Source organism: Anastrepha ludens, chromosome 4 (genome assembly GCF_028408465.1).
Source record: "Anastrepha ludens isolate Willacy chromosome 4, idAnaLude1.1, whole genome shotgun sequence".
Taxonomy (NCBI): Eukaryota; Metazoa; Arthropoda; class Insecta; order Diptera; family Tephritidae; genus Anastrepha; species Anastrepha ludens.
The window spans coordinates 84,012,197-84,028,652 of NC_071500.1; positions in this window are offsets into that span (position 1 = coordinate 84,012,197).

Genomic DNA, 16,456 nt, shown 5'->3' on the forward strand with positions numbered 1-16,456 from the left:
ATGCCGCAACGATGTCTCTTGCGCCTACCATCCTTTGTTGCTTCTGTCGACGTTATTAAAAAGTGTTTTCCCTGCGGAGGTGAGCGCGCTATTGAAGCCTTATCTTTTCCACTCATGAAAAGGATAATGCTTTGACGAAAATCAGGATATTTGCGTTTTATAAGTTGTTGACACTGTTTCAGAGGACTGGGCATTATCTGCAAAGTGAATGAATTTGAGCAAGATCTGGAACCGGTTACGAGCCATAACTTGTGGGACGAATGCGTTTTTGAACAATGTGCTTGGTTTCCAATAGTCGGTTATTGCAGGGTATTTTACCATTCCCATATACATGACTATGGCCAGAAACTCCATGATCTCCTGGCGATCAGTATCTTTCCACATATACATCCTACTGCTGCTGCGAGTACCGATGCCAGTTACTTGAGAGTTTGCATTCCTATTTGTCTCTTCAACAATAATATCCAATATCTCATAGGTCAAAAACTTTCTGTAATATTGAAATGGCGTACCGGCATCATATTGCAAAACCTGGGGTGGATTGGTAAATTCTTCTAAATTCTTCAAAGTCTCTCCGGTAACAGGCGAGGTCCATGCTGTCGTAGTTTCCGTCTGATCTTCATCTGCAGTATTATTAACATTTGTAGCACTAACATCGAGGTCTTCATCAATACTGTCATCACTCCTTGTATCACTGCCTGAATCTAGGATCTACTCATCTTCATCTGGACTAAAATCCTCAGCACTATCACTGGAATTTTCCATTGAATTCAACGCGTCACGTATTTCCTCGGAATTCATAACTTCACAACTTCACTTCACTATATTTCACTGTAATTTGCAACCAACTGCTCGCTATGAACTCAAGTTTGATACTGATTTATTTTGATTTACTTCTTCGAAAGGTGATCACCGGTGATAAGAATAGTTTTAAAAAACGGCAAGTGGTCACCGGTGAACACAGCACAAAAACGGGCCCATACGCGTCAGGAGCGTGACTTTTATTCCTGGTAAAAATATCTCGTTAAAATTCAAACGGGAACATGACTTTTTTTGCTTGGCACCTGGGGGTAGATTTTTTTTGTGATCACCGGTGATCCGTGGCAGCCAACGTGTTAATTCAACTAAATAAAATTAACAAAAAATCGAAATCGATGGCCCTCTGATTATATATACAGATGGTTCAAAACAAGACGGTAAAGTGGGATTTGGAATCTTTTCCAATTCCCCGAATATCAATCTATCATTTAGATTACCCGACTATTGTAGTGTATTCCAAGCGGAAGTATGCGCTATCTGGTATGCTGCGAAAACTCTCTTAGAAAATAGAATATCACTAGAGGATATCCGCTTTTTCACCGACAGTCAAGCGGCCGTTCGAGCACTCAGCTCCTCTTATACCCCCTCAGATGTGGTTCGATCCTGTCTCTTATCTCTTAACGAGATAAGTGTTCAGAAATCTGTCCAAGTTATCTGGATACCGGGTCACAGTGGATTCGAAGGTAACTGCAAAGCTGATGAGCTCGCAAGAGCTGGAGCTGCGCAATCAAATGTTAGTAACTTACCCACAATCCACATTCCGCTATCAACATGTAAAATGCTCATTGATCGAGAATTTCACAGCATTGCTGATCGGAGGTGGCGAGTGGAAACTACTTGCAGACTTTACTCCAGACATTTGCTGTTCAGTTGTCCCGGTCTAGCCAGAAGTCGACTTGCTCTTCTTGGCTCTCCAACAATTGGCAATCTTTCAGTACTCTTGATCCTGAAAATCGAATCTCTCATCAAATTCTCGAAACGAATTAATGTCTTTGACCAAAATCTACAATAAAAATCTCGGTTAGGTGGGGAAATCATATAACATAATAAGCTCTAGGGCAACACAACGGACCCAACTTGCGGTCTATGTGGCACTCCGATGCGGTATCACCCTTAAACCAACCAACCAACGTATAAAATAAAGTAAAATAAAATTAAAAAAATTAATAAAACATAAAATACAGTAAAATAAAATTTAAAAAATTTGATAAGTCAAAAATATTTAATAGAATAAAAATAAAAAAATAAATATGAAAATATACAATAAATTAAAATTTAAAAATTATATTAATTTCAACTATAAAAAAATTAATGAATTTAAACAAAACAAAATATAATGAATATTAAAAATATTGAAATGAAATAAAATAAATAAAAAAAAAATGCTAAAATAAAGAAAAAACAATTAAAAACAATTTAAAAAAAATCAATTGAGATCAAACAAAATAAAAACAAAATAATAAAAGCTGTAAAAAGTAAAACACGAAAGCAAATTGAAGAGAAATGAAAAATAAAGAAAACTCAGGTAAAATGAAAAAAAATAAAATAAAAAAATACTCAATGAATCAAAATAATATAAAAAAGTAGAATAAAATAAACAAGTGAAATTCAACAAAAAATAGTTTAATAAAAAGAAAAGAAAATATTTAATTAAAATAAAATAAACAAAAATTGATGAATAAAGTAAAGCAAAATAAACAGAAAATAAAACACAGTTATTTATTATTACTTTAAGGGGTTAGGGATAGTCAGAGGACCGAAAAAATTATGATTTTCAATATTTTTTTGATGATAATTTTTTTTTTTTGTCAATTGCTTTATTTCACAATAGTAAAAACATAGCATTAATACAACATGTTTCGACTTGACCTCAGCATAATTTCAAAAAAAAGGAATTAATAATTGTAAAAGTTATCGCTGTTTGTGTGGAGCCCGTTTCTATAGAAGTCGCTTGCGGTGATCATCACAAGTCCTTGGAGATTCATCTAAAATCAATCGGATAAGAGAAATAAGTTTTTTTTAATAGATAATCTTGTGCCTGATCAAACTCAAAGTTTTTTTTTTTTCAAAATTCACAAGGCCACCATCTCAAGAAATATTTTCAGATGTTCGAGAAAAAAAACCGACAGTTAGGGGAGCGCCCGAGTGCACATTGTTAATTGGTGAATAACTCGAAGGGCATTTGTCGGATTCACCTCAAATTTTCACAAAATATTTTTAAGGTACTATAATTTAAGTAAATGCAAAAAATACAATTGTTTGAAAATTCTGACTACCCCTAACCCCTTAAATAAAATAAAAAATATAAGAAAACTAAAAAAAAAATAATAAAAAAATTAAATGAAGTGAAATATAAAACAAAAATTAGAAAAAAAAATAAAAACAAAATTTATTAAATAGAAAATAAAATAAATTTAATTAAAAAAAATTACAAAATATAATCAAGTAAATTTACCTCATTTTCTAAATGAAGGCTAAAAGATCTTTTCAATTGAAAGACTGCAAAAAAACAAACAACAATTGATTATACTTATCTATACAATTCCCTCGGTGACAATTTGAAAGATTGTTTAGAAGATGAAAAAATCTAAAGCCAAAGAATTTGAAATTGTATTATCCAATGTATCGGAGCATAAGCCGTTGTAGGTAAGTAGGTGGGTGAGGTGGCTGTCGCAATGACACACTTAGACCTTTCATAGGTCCATTGTGATAACACTGGAGCTTATCCTTCGGTAGCTTTAATAAACGAGCAAAGCTTCGTTAGTGTTAGATGCGCTATGGCCGCTACATCAATTAAAAATGCCATGTCAAGAGTGCGGAGCCTCTTTGCCACTAAGCTTTTTCACTCTCATAAAAGGTGTCTGACTGTTTCCTATTCTTCTGTATTAAGACCCTTTCAACAGAAATCGAAGTACAGGAGTCCTAACCTGCTACCGTGGCTACCTATCAGACAATGACCGGTTAATACCCTATAATTTTTCTTATACAGTGTTGCCCATATACGACGGACCTATCTGGCAAACCTGTATCTTTTGACAGAGACGTCAGATCGCTTAATGACATACCGCGTTGGAAGCGTCAGCCTAAGCAGATTTTTACCATGGAACAATACACGCCACGCAAGCGCTCCCAAATTGTTGAAATTTACATTCAACAAAAGAAGTCAGTTGTAAAAACTCAACGTGCGTATAAAAAATTAAATAATGTGAAAAGCGCGCCTTATAAGAACGCCAGTAAACATTTGTTTGCAGTATTTATGCCACTGAAAATCCTTACGAAATTCAAAAAGTACCTCTTTACGACGAAAAAGTCACTGTTTGGTGCGGTGTTAGTGCGGAAACGATTATTGGGCCGTTTTTCTTCGAAACTGAAGATGGTCAAGCTGTTACCGTCAATCAGGAGCGTTATCGCGATATGACAACCACTTTTGTGATGCCAATTATTCATCGAAAGCGTATGAAGCAGTTCTGGTTTCAACAAGACGGCGCTCCACCACACACAGCTCGCACCACAATCGAATTTTTGAAGAAATTGTTTCCTCGTCGTTTGATGTCGAAAAATGACGATTTTGACTGGCCACCGCGCTCGCCCGATTTAACGCCACTTGACTTCTTCTTGTGGGGATATTTAAAATCAAAGGTTTATATTAATAAGCCAAAGACCATAGAAGAGCTCAAGAACAACATCCGTGAGCAAATAGCCGCTATTCCAGCCGAAATGTTAGCTAAAACTATGGAAATTGCTGCAAAACGGGCACAATACGCCGTACAGGCTCAAGGCGGCCATTTGAGAGATATCATATATAAAAAGTGATGTCAAGAAATCTACTTGAACCAAATAAAATGATTAGTATCGTCAACATTAAAAAAATTTTATTCTTCTTTGATTAAAAAAAAAACACATGGGTCCTTCGAATATGGGCAACCCAGTAGTTTCTCTGTTAAATCTTAACAAGCTTTTTGATCAACCGCTGTTCCATTTTGGCCATGTCTGTCTGCTTAGTTCGCATGTTGAGAGGTTTTGTCAACTGGTATTTACCTTACTGATGGTTTCCCTATCTATCAGTAGCATACAAGTGGCTATAGGCATGGGTATCAGCATCTTATCCACTTGGAGGTCGAGCGTTGTACCGATTCGAGCAATTTCATCTGCCTTGCAGTTCCCTGCAATATTCCTGTGGCCTGGCACCCAAATAAGGTGCACTTTGTAGTATTTTGACACGTCATTTAGAAGCTTAAAACATTCTATGACTGTTTTTGACGAATGTGTTTTAGATTCTAGTGCTTTTATTGCTGCTTGACTGTCCGAGTATATGAAGACTTCATTTGTGGATAATTTTTTTTTTTGGATAATACTCTCGTTCTTATTACGGTAAGTCCCTCTTTTTTAGCAGTGACTTCCGCCTGCAAACACTGAAATACACTGCAATGATCAGGTAGGCAAAAAGATTGGCTAACTCCGAGTTTATCTACTTTTGAGCCATCTGTATATACCATTATATCATTTTCCTTAACAATAATTCCATTATCCCATTCCTCGTTGGAAGGAAATACTGTGACGAAGGATTTATCTAAGTTGATATCCTTGGTCTTACAGAAATCCGTTGTAACAGGAATGCAGAGAAATTTTATAAAACTGAAGCGTTTCCTCTCTGGTTTGTTCTGAGTAGACCGATTTCTCTTAATCTGATAGTTGCCTTGGCAGCTGCTTGCTTGCCCAAATGCTCTATTGATAATTGGTCAAGCATAATGATTAGTGCCTCTGTGGGTGTGGTCCTCAGGGCGCCGCAGATGAAAATACTGGCCATTCTTTGTACATGTACCTAAGCCGTTGTAACATATTTCAGAAAGAATAAATAATTACTCCGCAGAGAAAATTTAAGTGAAAGCACTTTTTATCACACCTTAAAGTACGCTAAAGAATTTAAATCGATTTGATTATCCAGCCAGGGCTTGCAGTTTCAGTAGAGATGTGAGTGCAGTCCATTAAGATGGCAATTAAGATTTCTATACGCATAAGATTTCTTGCGCATAAAGAATATCTCGAGTAAAAGTAGGTACCATTTGTTATATAGTTAACTACCACACTCACACTTCATATAACGGTAGTTTTCAAGAGCACAAAATTCATCATAATTTATTCACTTATTCAAGGAGCTTTTTTGAAAAATTTTGCAAAATGTGCGTGGCATCGTCCACTTTCAAAAATGCACGTATGCACATTTTTAATAAAATAGTAAGCTTATTTACTTTGGAAAGCACCTTCACTTTATTATATACATACACATACATTTATGCGTAAGTTTGTTTGTTTGCTCCTCCAACTACTCGCTTATCAACAGCGAAACAGCCTTCAGCTTCATGGCTGCCTGCACCATATTTCACTGGCAATACACCGAGGACTCTAAATTGAATTTTCACTTTGCCTTTGCAACAAAAGCAACAACTACAACAGAAATGTCATGCAAACATCTTTTGCCATCATAACAATTTTCAGCACACACACACACACTTTTGTACTGAGGCAAATAGCCAAATGGCAGGAATTGCAATAGAGCTCAGGCGACCGAGTGACAGAAAGACATGGGTGGACTCATTTGCCTTGAAGTGACACTCGGCAACGGCAGCAGCAACAGCAGATTCATTCATTGCCAGCAACAGCAAACAACAAATTGTAAACAGCATGACAGTGAAGTTCAAGTGTCAAGTGACATTGCAGCAGCCATGTTGCATGGTCTCGTACACATTCATATATGTGCAAATGTATATGCAAAAATATATATACGCAATCGCGCTCATTTGCATGCTTAGCGATTTCTGCTTCCCTTTTATTTTTTCTAGTTGCAAGCTTGCGTGGATACAACTACAACACAAGCATAACAACAAGTGCATGGTTAGATATTTGAAGTTCGCTTCTCTCCACTAATGGTGTAGGGCCACAATTTTTTATGGTGTTGCTATGGGAGTTAGCGTTTTGTTGTCAGCGTAATGTTAGATGCTTTTATTGTTGTTACTGCAAAGCATCTGTTCTATGAAGGTGAATGCCACACTCTGAAGGTACTTTTGTTAAGTTTTTAGTTACTTGGTTTTTGAAATTGGAAAATTTCTACATTTTCGAAAAAAAAAGTCCCAAAACATTTATGATTGTGTGCTAGTAACTATGCCCAGAATGCTCGCTTTCCACAGAGTTTTTTGCATCTTTAATCTAATCACTCCAGGAATGCTTTTTCAACATAAATTGTAAGCAGCCACAAAAGAGGCGTGTCTAAGCGAAACTATGTTAAAAAAATATAGAAATATTTTCAACCTACAACAAATCAAGAATTAATCAACCTGCTGTGGTACCTTGATTTTGCTATGAAAACTGGATATATTTACTATCACTCTGCATTAAACAAGCTAATCAATTGAAATTTATTAATATTAAAATTCTGCAAACAAAATGAAAAAGTTGAAAACTTTGAAGATATTTTTTGATATTTATTAAATTTTAGTGAATTTTGCACAAAGTAAATAAAATTAAAAAATTAAGTAAAATAAAATTAAGTTACATAAGAGATAAAAAACAAAAAGTAATAAAATTAAATAAAAAAAAACAATAAAAATTAAACAAGATATAAAATACAGTAAAATAAAATTTAAAAAATTCGATATGTAACACAATATGAAATACAACAAAAATAAATTAATTGGTGTAAAATAAATTATAATAAATTTAAAAAATAATGGAAAATAATATGAAAATTAAATTAAACAATTTTATTAATAAATTAAATTAATTTAAACAAAATAAAATATAATGCAAGTTAAAAATATTAATATGAAATAAAGAAGAAAGTGGAACAGAAATAAAAAAATAAAGAAAAATTCGTCAAACAAAATGAAAGAGTTGAAAACTTTGATGACATTTTCGAAATTTACTGAAGTAAATAAAATGAAATAAAATTCTAAATTCAACTAAAATTTTAGCTCAAATAAAATGTAAATTAAATAAAGTAAAGTAAAGCAAACTAAAATTAAGTTAAATAAAAAATAATAAAGAAAAAGTAATAAGTAAGAAAAAAAATAAAGCAAGATATAAAATATAATAAAATACTCCCCGCAAGGGAGCAGAGGTCGCGGTCGCCCAAAAAACACTTGGAGAAGGTCGATGTCGCGCGAACTAGCAGATGCCGACATCTCAGGGGACAGCGCAAAAACAGCAGCACAGAACCGTGTACGATGCAAGAGTCTTGTCGAAGCCCTATGCTCCCGAGGGAGTTAACAAGGCAAAAATAATAATAAAATATAGTCAAATATATATATTTTTTTCATTTGACAAGTCAAAACATATTAAATACAAATTAAATTTTAAAGTAATATGAAAATTGAATTAAATACAATTAAAAAAAATCAAATTAATTTAAACAAAATAAAATATAATGAAAATTTAAAATATCAAAATGAAATAAAATAAAAAATAATATGAAGCAAAAGAGAATAAAATGAAATAAATGAACTAAATAAATTTAAAAAAATATAAAATTAAATAAAAAAAATAAATAAATTCAAATAAAAATAAAAACGAAATATTACAAAGCAAACTAAAATAAAATAAAATAAGAAAGAAAATGGAAGAGAAATAAAATATAAAGAAAAATTCTAAAAACAAAATGGAAAAGTTGAAAATTTTGATGGCATTATTTGAAATTTATTAAATTTTTGTGCATTTTGGAATTTCATTTTATAAAGTTTTTGTTATACACAGAAGTACATTTAAAAAAAAAAAAATTGAAAAAAGTGCGTGTAGCGTAGTACACATAACAGAAGTGAAACTTTCAAGGCAGAGAAAGGGAGAGGAAGAGTCCCGAGAGAGAATGAGAGAGACAGAGAAAGAAAATATATCTAAATAAATTCACAACATTTGCAGAGAATACAAATAGACAAAATTTACAAAACACGGAGAAGGGTCGACCGGTGTAGGTAAACCCCGGACACAAACCGTGGCAATAACGCGCACTACTCCGAGCGCTTAACACCCTCACAAACGCAGCGATTATTGGACCGCAGCTACGGCACAAATTACCGCAAGGCAATACCAATAAATCCGACGCCGGAATGTATAGCACTTTATAGTACGCACAAGCACTAGCCAGGAAACGGAAATAAGCGCCAAAAATTAGGCACCAAAAAAAACCGCTAACAAAATTTGGCAACAAGGAAATATAACGCAAAAAAGCAGGCACGAAAAATATATTTCCTATAAGTTTGCACCAACAAGCAAGCGGTGGTCGGGAGTTTAAAAAGGTGGTGATGATCGCCCGATGAATGTCGTTTATTGTCTATCTAAACACTGTCTGGTCCATTAGATGTCTCAAATATTGTAAAACGGTAGAGTGACTTAATTATGAGAGCACTAGTGTATCTCTGTTATTTTCGGAAATCTACTCATAGATGGTGCTTACTGTCACGCTGTAGCTTTGCGAGGCCTACTAAGTTTGTGTCGTACTTCAGCGTTGGATTCTTTTGCTGATATTTTATCGACATAACGGGAGGCGAAAAATTAATCACCCTATCGGAAGATTTATTATTTTTGAAAATGACATTGTACGTCAATCATTTTGACACTTGTGAACCAGGCAAAGAGTTCCATCACCCAATCTCATTTTTGCTTGTTTATTTTGCTCAAAAGTTATTCGAAAACAAAATTGGATGATTAATTTTGAGCCACCTTGTACATACTACCGCTATCTATACCTTGCCAGTTTATCTCTGTGTCTTCTTAGACTAATTCTTAGTCCTAATTTTTAAAAGTACGAGTTGTTTTGGAAATATCTACATTCTTTAAATGATAAACAAATAGAGTTCACTTTCAACTTTTTCTTCTATCTTTCGTTAAGTGCCACGTCTTATATTTTTGGATTCCAAAAATAAAATAAAAAACGTCGAAGTGTTTTTTCAGAGAAATCAAATTGTTAAGCGTAAATTTTGTTTCCATTGTTAGAACCTTCAAACTGTGAGTTCGAGTCTATGACTCAATTAAAATTTCTTAGAACCACCGCAAACCTTTTTTTATATCCTTCGTTGCAGGTTAACCTGAAATGCCCCTGAAGCGCAGAGTCATGCAAAACTCGCCGTCGCAGTCAAATAGCCCTGTGCCAAATGCTACTTCGAACTTCACCCAACCACCTTCGCATACATGGGAAAATCATCAAGGACATTGACTCTTGTTTGCTGTGAATATTTGTCACGTAAAGCTCCGACTTGCTTGGTCGATCCTGAGAGTAAATTTAATTAGAGTTTTGCTTTTCCACTTTTCTTGCCATTTGTTGTTGTTCTATTTGTTGTATTTTGTATATTTTTGCATGCGCGCCAATGACAACCTTTCGCTTTCCTTCCAACTCCACACTCTCTAAGTGGTTGCATGCAACATTTTACTATACGTTTCAGCGCCAAACAACAAACACCTTGGCGTATGGCCAAGGCCAGTGTTGTGTCCGGGCTATGCACATCCTAGTTGCCGTTGGTTTTATTTTGTTGCATGCCTGAAAGTGTTCCATCCAGTGTGAAATAAGAAATGTCAGTGGCGATACGTTTCCGGTGCACACAGAGACAGGCACGCACGTTGCACATAAAGCATTGCTCATATTTTACTTTTTGCTTTTTTTTAACTTACGGCCTTTTTTTACTTTTTTGCTCTTTTTTTCTGCACTCACAACTACTCATCAACTCAAGTGTTGTAGTCAATTTAGGAAAACTGCAAAGGCGCTGCTGACGACGGGAAGTGGGGGAAAAAGAAATGACAAAAAAATTAAAGCAAATATCAACAGATTCAGTTGTGTTGCCAGCAACAATGACGACAACAACACTAAAAATGATTGAAATGGAAATTTCAACAAAAAATGTCATGGTGTAGCCGTCACATCGTCTCCCTCCACTCTATACCCAACTATACACAACTGCAACAAGCGTCCAAGAGTAGCTGCAGTGCTTCTTCTTCTTCGTTCATTTTTATGAAATATGCACTCTGATAAGAAAAGAAATCACATCTGTAGAAATTAATTAAATACAAATAGCAAGTGCGTGCAATCTCCTCACACTGCGACGGAGCTGTGTAGTGGCAGCGGTGCTGTTTTTGTTGCATCTGTGTTTGCCGCAATCACTTATACGAAGTGGCCAGCACAGAGACAGTGATGGATTTGTCTGCGCCACAAAACGAATTGCTCCAGTTTGGAGTTAATCACATTTACGTTACTTGTCAACTTAAATGAAATGCGAAGGGACGTATAGACAAGTGGACAGCTAGGCAAAATGAAATTCAATGGAGAAAAGCATGGCAAGACAAAATACGCTGCACAAATAGCATTCATTTAATAATTCTGGGAATAAATCAGCTGTATTCGTATGAGGTCTTACATAGTTGCCTGGTAATTTCATCAAAACTGCTGCAAAAATTCATCAAAATTCATGTAGAATCGCTAATATATTTTATATCTTCATTCCTTCCTTTTTTCAGCACTCCTGTTTGCACATTTTATTTATTTTTTAATCTATTACAGATAAGAGTGAAAAGTTTCAAAATAATTGCAACAAAATTTTTAAAGGAGGCAATCCGAAATCGACAATATTCTTTTCCTAACCACCTTCTGTGCTGCACTTGCGTCCAAACATGTGTTTATTTGTGAGTAAGTCTCCGTAAAACATAACAAATGGACCCTGTGGTGTAACCACTCGAAGTGTAACCAATTAAAAAGATCATACACTTAGTTTGGAAAATTACTTTTATTCAATATAAAGTAAAAATGTGTGAAAATAATACATAATTAAGAGTCAATTTTTATTTTGCTCCACATCGCCACCTTTTGTCTTGACTATGGCCTTGAGACGGTCCAGAAACAAATCGCCAGCTACCCGAATATGACTTCCTCGTATTTTGGCCCACTCGCGGACAAGGGCTTCTTTCAGCGCCCCCGAGACTAGTGAATATTTTAGTTCGGACTTTGCTCTACGAAATGGCCCAAAGAGAATAATCCATCAGATTCGCGTCGGGTGAATTTGGGAGCCATTGTATGGACGTTATAAAGTTCGGAACGTGGTTTTTTAGCCATTCTTGGTTCACTCGAGCTTTGTGAGACGGTGCCGAGTCCTGTGGAAATGCCCATGGTCTGCCACGGCTTCAAAGCAATCTCCAGAATATTTTCCCGATAATATTTCGATTTTACCTTCACGCCAGGCTCGATGAAAACGATTGGGGAGCGGTTACAGGGGCCCAAACTATTACCTGTGGCGGGCGCTGCCTCCTGGTGGCCAATCGGTGACTCAAATTCTTGTATGAACGGTCGGTCAAACAAACCCTATTGTTTTGGGAGCTTACGAGTTGCTCAATTTAAGAAAACACAATGTTCGGAAATTGACTCCCTTCGGCCAAGTGAAGCAACTCCTTCGCTGTCTCAAGTCTAACTTGTTGCTACTTTGGTGTGAGATCATGCGCCTTTTGGATCTTGTAAGTCTTGACTTTGAGATCATTTTTCAGTATGCGGCGGATTCTATGGTCATATATTTTCAGTTCTTTCGTCATTTGATTGGCACTTCGTCGGAGATTTCGCTCAAGTCGCTTTTTCGTTTCACTGTACGATTTCATGTGACTTTGCAGTCTTTGATGACCACCTCCAAGACGTTTCGCGATGCTACCAGTATTATTGTAACAAGTAATGCCGCGATGAAAAAAAAAAAAACTGTATTTACATTGAGGTGCTAGAGCTCCCGAACAATCGCTGTTTGTGATTTTCAAGCCAATTATAAGCCCCGGAATGACTTACTGGGCATTCATTACAGTTGTTAAATACTTAGTCGCTTACACTTCCCTGGCATGATGGCCAAAAGTTAAGTAACGAATGGCGGTAAATGAACTCAACAAATTACACCATCTCGTCGGTGTCAGTATAAAAGGAGCAATGAAAACATGACCAATTGGCGTACTAGGTGCGCTTTTATGCATACCATCGCAGCCTATTTTAATTGAAAAATAAGCCCTCTTCAGCACCTTCAGATTAAAAGGCATCTCAGATCTAAAAAGTGGTGATATGAAAGGACATTTAAAGATTTTAAACGATCTTCGATATCATCACCCGAACCCATTCTTTTCAGGAATTTTCAAGTTCTTATAAATGAAAGTACGGTCTGTCCTAATTCTATCACCTTCGGGCTCTCAGATATGAATTAGAAGATAGCAGGGTTGGGAATTATTCTTTTCTTGATTGACGCGATGATCGCTTACGTGATTTGGCCGAGTCCAAGAAAGTCTGCGAGTCGCTTCTTTCTCGTGCAAGGCCTTCCTCTTCCTCTGCAACCGGAGCATTTGTATCCATTCAGATGACATGACCTAGCCAACGAAGCTGCTGCATCTTTATTCGCTGCACTATGTCTATGCCGTCGTGAAGCTCATACAGCTCATTGATCCATCGCCATCTAAAAATCTTCCGCAGAATATTTCTCTTAAACACTCGAAGGGACGCCACATCGGATTTTGTCATCGTCCAAGCTCCTGCGCCATACGGTACGATGGACATAATAAAAGCTTTATAGAGTGTTAGTTTTGTTCGTGGAAAGGAGACTTCACTACTCAATTGCCTACTTAGTCCAAAGTAGCACTTACTAGCAAGAGAGATTTAACGTTGGATTCCAATGCTTGCGTTATTATCTGTGCGGGATTTAATGGCCCTAAATTCGAAAGATCGATTCAAATCGGTTTTTATCCTACAATCTTGCAGGCAGAAGTACATGCCCACCATTTATATTCTTTAAAGTTGTTAGCTAAGCGGCTTCTAAAGTCCTTCTATGAACTGTAATCTGCTCAAAAACGTTAAATGACTGCCTGAACCATCTTAACACATTAGTGAACTTCAACGCAGTACTATTAGGTTCAACTTCTGGACATGAGTGATATGAGGGAAATGAAATGGCTGATGAGCTTGCTAGGAAAGGGACTGAATTGGTCTCAGAGTGCTTCTACCCGGTCACATACCAATGCTGGTATCTCTGTCACCACTGACGGCTCCAAGATGGAATCGGGAGTCGAAGCAGGGATTTTGCTGCTGAATTCTACTAGTATTTTTCAGGCAGAAGTCTTTAAGATCCTGCAGTCATGCAGAATACTAAGAGAACGCGTGAGAGAGGGAGATACCAATATTTTTTCTGATAGTCAAGCTTCGAGCAAGGCTCTGACGACACCCTGACACGATCTAAACTAGTCAACTCCTGTACATTTCCCTTATCTGGGCACCTGGACATAGGAACATAGAGGGAAATGAAATTGCTGATGAGCTTGTTAGGGGACTAAGGGGACTGAATTGGTCGCAGACACCTCCTAACCGGTCATCGGCATCCCCCTGACTGTTCTGGAAGGGGAATTGCACAACATATTTCTAAGGAAAAATGTACATGACAGGACAGGATTCCAGGACAGACAGAGCTCCATTTCTTCATGTGCTATTTCGAAAACCCTTTGGCCCCAGTACAATAGACGGAGGACTCAGAAACTCCTGGGGGCTCAATTTTCAAGCTCGTAGCTGTGTTTACCGATCTTTGGACTATCGTCACTCACGCCGAAAAGCTGTGTTTACCATTTAATCTCCATTGTAGAAACTGTGGGGACCTTTCAGAGAAGGAGACAATTGAGCACTTTCCTATAAATGTTCAGGTTTGGCAGGTAGGCGTTTATGGTCACTGGGCGCTGATATCTTCGACAGTCTGGGACAGTGTGCCAGCCTAAGTCACATCCATCTTCTCTATCACATCAACAGCTCTGGCTGCCTTCAGATATCTGCCTATTGAAGGCCTCATAGTAGTATAAAAGCGGCAGTTTAGTGCTGGGGGTACCAGTATGGTACTTCATTCATTTCATTTACCTATATACCTATACGAAAATTGATATAGTTGTGCGTGAGATGAACCAAAACACAGAAGTGGCAATTTGGAATGTGATCAATCCAACATCACATGTCCAAAAAATGGAAACCAGCCGACGTAACTGAAATCTAGTCTAAAACTCTAGTTTGCATTTTTTTTAACTAGCGACTTACATAATTAATATAAATAAATTAAAGAAATAAATAAGGAACCACTATTTTAAATCCATTAAGTAATTGCATTTTGAGCTCATACAATTTGCCCATTACTCTTGGGTCATAACTAAATCACCTCATAACTTATCACAAACTTATACTCACGAACTACATGTCAAAGTGCAGCCAGCTTCATAAAACTCTACACTTTGTAGGAATGGACCCAAAACCAACCATCTTTGTCACTATTTTGGCTCTCTTGTCATTTGTGATGTGTAACGACAAGGAAGATGAAAGAGTCGCTTCCACGCACATCAAAGTCTGAAACAAACAAGACGTATGCACTTGAGTATGAAAAGATTGCTACAGACGTTCAAAGATAAAGCAAAGAAGTAAAGAAATACAGAAATACTACAAAAGGCCACTTCCATGCACCAACGAGAGGGCAAACAAAGTGTTCACACAAATATTCATTAAGTTCACATTGACATTCGAGCTCGCGTATTTGCTTTTCAGTATTGACATTTGCTGCGAAAATATACCGAAATGGAATCATGCAGCTGCAACTACAAATTTAGTAGGCGAAAAGCAGCACATGACTAATACGAGTTGACTATTTGAAGTTTTTGGCTGAAGATAGGTCATTTTCGCCTCTTGGAGTTTTGCTTACTCAGTAAACTGTAACCCACAGCAAACACTTTGCAGCAACTAAGAGCAAAGTATTTGTAAAGGACATTGTCAACGCACAATTTTTCGCTAAAGTTCGACTTCCAAAAACAAAATTATGAAGTAGAAGAATGGCAGAGAGAAACACACAAAAACTTTTCGACCAATTCGTCGGTTGATTCATTGGTCGGCAATTGGGAGTTGTAAAACATGTTAAACGTTTTGCACTTGAAACTGTGAATATTTTTTAGAAATAGTGATTTAAAATATTGTCTTAACACACACTCAGCCCACTTGAACGATAAGCAATACGAGTACTTTTTCAGTGATTAAGTGGATAAAATGTCTAAAAATCGAAATTGAAATGTTGTCATCTACAGGTGCTGATAGTCTCCATGACGAAAATATAGATGGTCAAATATAAAGTGCTTTTACCGTTAGTTAGCTGAATAATGACGGTAATGCTCGCCTTAGCTTGAACGTAGGTACCGACCTCTATGAATACCTAAAGTAGACATCATGTAGGATGTCAGCGCGCCAGCATTAACATCTTCTTCTTCTTGATTGGCATGATAACTGACTTAGCGATCGAGTTAAACGAAGCGCGCCATTAGTTTATTTTTCATGCTAACCGGCCCCAGTTGAACAACACCAAGTGAAGCCAAACCCTTCCCCCACCTAATCTTTCCAATAAAAACTATACATCTGCTACCACCAGAGCCGAAGTATTTGTATTCATTCGCACGTCACGATCTAGCCAGCTGGGCTCTCTTTCCAACGCCTGTGTTGCCTATCATCGTCAAAGTGCAATGGTTGGAACATCTTTCTTTCTCACTCATCATTTACACCGATAATAATTTTAGCTTTGAAATCCAACGAAGAAGCCCTTTTGCCAAGAAGTAGCACTTCGGATTGAGTAGGCGATCGAGC